The sequence below is a fragment of the Micropterus dolomieu genome, unplaced genomic scaffold, assembly GCF_021292245.1.
Source record: "Micropterus dolomieu isolate WLL.071019.BEF.003 ecotype Adirondacks unplaced genomic scaffold, ASM2129224v1 contig_12800, whole genome shotgun sequence".
In the NCBI taxonomy this organism is placed as follows: domain Eukaryota; kingdom Metazoa; phylum Chordata; class Actinopteri; order Centrarchiformes; family Centrarchidae; genus Micropterus; species Micropterus dolomieu.
Window position 1 is genome coordinate 1 of NW_025741786.1, and position 4,918 is coordinate 4,918.

At 43.1% G+C, this 4,918-nt stretch overlaps 1 long non-coding RNA gene across 1 annotated transcript; it reads right to left on the reverse strand.

Annotated features, from left to right (window-relative positions):
• Nucleotides 1-2,560: 2,560 nt before the first annotated feature.
• LOC123966151 lies at nt 2,561-4,141 on the reverse strand. Its single transcript, XR_006823902.1, has 3 exons — nt 3,970-4,141; nt 3,734-3,893; nt 2,561-2,696 (listed from the first exon to the last, which is right to left on the reverse strand). It is a non-coding gene; the product is annotated as an uncharacterized LOC123966151 (long non-coding RNA).
• Nucleotides 4,142-4,918: the final 777 nt, after the last annotated feature.

Below are 4,918 nucleotides of genomic sequence, written 5' to 3' on the forward strand. Positions count from 1 at the left end.
CCACAAAAGATGACGTTTCACAAGAACACAAGAACACAAGTACAGAGAAGAACACAGATTGAGAAAGGCCCACTATTTAGCTGCAGTCGCTGTCAATTGCCGTCACTCAATTGGAGGAATCCAGCACCGGCCGCTCCAATCATCGAGCCCAGCCAGTGTTACATTCAGCCTCCTGGCTTCTGGTTTCTGCCCCGCTGCTGTCATGGTAACGTAACGTTACACCGCGTGTCATCTAATGATTGGCTGTTTCATATTTTCTGTTTATTTAACGGCCACATATGAGCGAGAAAACAGCTGAATCTAACATTAAAGACAATCTGTGACTGTACAGTCTGTGAGTCCTTTCAGGCGTTCACTGATGCAGAAATTCATTTTATTATCATACTGCATTACACAATATTGAAATTACATTTAAAAATTTAAAGTTTTAAGTAAAGAAGCCTAATTGATGTCTGTTATTGTTATTATCACAACACATCAGTGACGTGGAAATTTGATTTATTTTAAGATTAGATTTGCTACTATTGTCATTATTCTAATGTGCTTCATCAGGATGATTGAATAAAATATAGATTTACTGATAAGACATGTTTTTGATATTTATTTTGGATAAATTTGTATGTTAATCGAGTAATAGGCAACTTTTCTTTCTTTAGAATAAACAAATTTAGTCGTTAGATTAATCGACTAATCGAAAAAATAATCGTTAGATTAATCGACTTGAAAAATAATCGATATGTACAGCCCTAGTTAAGTGTGAGCAGTCCAAAAACACAAAGCATGAAAGTCCAAAGTCCACAGGGGCACGAGAAACACCACAGGAAAATCCACAGCAACATCCAAGGCAACATCAAAATACATCCACAATGAACTGGCACCGAGTGAAAGACAGACAACCACTTAAATACTCAGGTGAGTGAGAAACTAATTACACAGAGGTGAAACCACTAAGACCATAAAGGACAGGCAGGAGGTAAAACAAGACAAGAGACACTAGGGCAAACTAACTACAAACTAAAACAGGAAGTAAAGCTAACTGAAACACACAAGGAACTATGTCACAAAATGAAACATAACACAGACATCAAAAGTACTAACTAACAAAAACCTACAGAACATATAGATGGTAGAACAGGACTAGAAACACTGATGACCTCATAACAAGTAAACCTGACTAAAAAATACACAGAAACAACTACAAAACACACCCAACCAACCCGAAAACGGTTTTGCTTGGGCCAAACGATCAAAAACCTGCTCCAGTACTCTCATGTGCTCATCCCGTGTTGCTGCACGGATGATCATATCATCCAAATACGCATTACAGTTGTGCAACCCCGATAACACAGTGTCTACTAACCTCTGGAAGGTAGCCAGCGCATTGCACAGTCCGAAGGCCATTACAGTGTACTGGAGGAAGTGATCTGGTGTGACAAATGCAGCTATTTTAGAGACACGGCCCATTAAAGGTACCTGCCAGTATCCCTTCAACAGATCTACCTTGCTTACAAACTTGGCTGCTCCCAAGTTATCCACACAATCCTCCATTCTAGGCAAAAGGTAGGAATCTCGAACAGTACCTTGCGAAAATCAGATATGAACCTAGGGGAACCATCAGATTTAGCCACCAGCAGGCACGAGGAGCTCCAGGGGCTGGCGCTAACTTTAGCTAATCCATTCTGCAGGAGGTAGTCTGCCTCCTTTTTCATCATTTCACCCTTCGTCTGATTAATCAGCTTAATGGGCCGAGTCTCTTTCACCTCCATGTCATGCCGCAGAACATTTGTACAAGTCGGGACATCGCTAAAAAGACAGGTATACTGACTTACCAGACTCACCACATCCTGCTGCTGCTCAGCAGTCAGGTGTTGTAACTGAGATGGCAGACCTGCTAATGCCTCAGATTTGGGGAGCCAAGCACCCTGGTATGCGCGTCTTTAAATCATCAGATGTGTCCGCTGACTCTGACCTCTCATCCCACTGTTTTTCAGATTCTACACAGTATTTCCTGAGCATCGACTTTAAGGTCTGGTGCCAGCGTTACAATGCGCCCTGTGACTCTGGGTGATAGGTGGAAGAGATGGCATGGTGAAACTGGTTTCCACTTTTAGTGCGGGGTAAGGGACCAACACAATCAATGAGCACTCGCTCAAATGGCTCTCCTATCACAGGAATAGGGTGCAATAGTGCAGGAGGAACAGTTTGGTTAGGCTTCCCTACAACCTGGAAAACATGACAACACCTACAATGTTTAGCAACCTCCGATTTTAGCCCTGGCCAAAAGAAATGTCTGAGGATGGCCTGATATGTTTTTGTCACCCCTAAATGTCCCGCCCACCGTCTATCGTGGGCTACCGACAACACCTGCCGTCGGTAGCCAGAGAGTACCACTAACTAATAAACAGCATCACAATCCTCATCATCAGCTATTAATGACCATTTTCGCATTAAAATATCCCCTCTAAGGATGTATGCTACTTTTGTACCACTTGCTGAGTTGTCACTCACCACCATGGAGAAGCACTTCTTCAATGTTGGGTCTGCTTTTTGCATCACGCTCAGACCATCTCGACTGACTAGAAGTGCCACCACACAGACTGTCGGTATATCCTGCTCAGCCAGGAGCGTTCCCTCTGCAGCCGCATCCTGAGCAGGAATAACTGTGCACTCCGCCTCAGTCTCCAACCCTGGTGAATCTGAAAAGGCTGACATAAGTAAGCTGTCAGATAACGAAAATTCATCGCCCTCTCTTCGGTTTTCACGTGCACCCGCACGAGTAAGGGCACAAGAGGGAAATATGTTCGAGGATGTGTGTTCTGTAGAGTGTGTCTCATCCCACTAGGGTTGATCTAACACCTCCAGGGCTGGAGTTACTTTACCTCCCGCTATATCATTCCCCATCAGGAGCACAATACCTGTAATCGGCAACTCTAAGCAAACTGCAACTGGGAAAAATCCAGTGACTAACTTAGATTGAATGTGAACGTGATGTACTGGCCGTGGAATGTAACCCATTTCAATACCTCGTAAAACAGAACAGTAGCCACGTGAGAACTGTTCAGAAAAGGGCAGTGCTGACCTGAGGATTACTGACTGTGAACATGCGGTGTCTCTCAGAACTCGTATGGCACATTTATCAGCTGATGCACCCGTCAAAGACACATGGGCATCAAAAACAAATGGCTTGAAACAAACGTCAACAACTTCCTGTTCAGGCTGCTCAGTGTCTAAACCTGACTCTGCTCTAATCAACCCCTTTAGGTTTAGAAGAGCGTGGAATTTGCTCTTTACGTTTAAGTACAAGACAATTAGCAATTACATGGCCGGTTTGGTGACAGTAGAAACACTCCCTGTCCTCTTTCCTTGTGCTACGCGCTTTGGGTGAACGAGGTGAAAAGGCTGGAGAATGTCGTGACTCTTCAGAAAAAACTGGACCGAAGGCAATCTTGTGTGTTAACACGTACTCATCTGCTAACAAAGCAGCAGCAGACAGTTTGTTCACCTTCTGTTCATTTAAATATACCACAATGCGATCGGGTAAACACCTTTTGAACACCATCAACTCCCTTAGAGAATTAAGGCGGCCACTGTAATGCAGCAGCAATACGTTCGAACACACTGAAATACGAATTAACTTCACTTTCACGGAACAACAGTACCAAGGACACATGCTTACTAATATCAAATGCTACTTTTACTGAACTGGTAGAAGTGGTGGAAGAGGAAGTCATACCTGAGTCATCGTGAGCGCTCCGCCCCCGTCCCATTTCGGGAACCTCGATTTCAAGTTTCCGCAGCCTCACTGCCTTGTCAGCCTCATTTTCCAGCTTCCTCCCCTCCAGCTGAAGCTGGAATTGAGATTGCCTCTCACGCTCTTTTTCCTGAGCATCCAGCTGAAGACAAGCGAGACGGACTTTTAGTAGTGCCTCCTCTCTGGAGCCAGTACTAATTGACGGGGATGGATCGTACCTGGGCAGAGTGAATGGCGTCTTTCCCTGTGCACCTGCCTTGCCATCCACCCCGGAGACCGTTGGCGTCTCAACCTGTACACCTTCACTCGGGACTAGACGACTACTGAAACACACGCAGTCCATAATGTGAAAATCTGTTCTTCTGTAATAAAATACTGATTGATAGCTCGGTGTGTTATCAGTGACAGTGTTTGCTTTCTGACTGAGAGTTGTTGTGTTTGGTCCAACAACTTTATTTTGAGACATGTATGAAGTGTGTTGGAGGTGAGATTAACTGTTTCAAGATCCATTTTCCTTTTACTGCTTCAGTTTATCAAACAAACAAAGAAACCTTTGTCATTTGTTTGTTATTATATGCAGTGGTGAACATTAAATAAGTACATTTGCCTAAGAACTGTCCTTAATACATATTTGTAGTTGTACAAATATGTTGAGTTGAGTTTTTTCTCCTTCTCCTCCATCTCAGAGGGAGATATTTTTACTTCACTACATTTATCTGACAGCTTCAGTTACTTTACAAAGTCAGATTGTTACACATGAAGAGTTTATAAAATATGATGTTTAGTTATAAGTTAAACTCCAGCACTTTATACAAGTATATGTTATGAGTTGTAGTTTCTTCCTTGTGAGTTTGAGTTTTTGCCATTTGTTTCGTATGTCTATTTGCCTGTTTCTCTCGTTCCTTGTCCTTAGTTTATGTCTCGTCTTTTATCTTGGCTCTTGGTCCTGTGTTTCAGTTCTTTGTCTTTGTTCCCAGTCCTGTGCCTCGGTTATGTTTTAGTATTTACTCCTTGTTCCTCGTCTGCATTATTTTAGTTTAGTCTGCTCTGTATTCTGTGTCTTAGCTCTTCGTTCTGTGTCTCGGTTTATGTCTTAGTGTTTTGGGTTCTGTCCTGTGTCCAGTATCAGTTATATAGTCTGTTGTGTTTTGGGGTTCACTCCTTGTC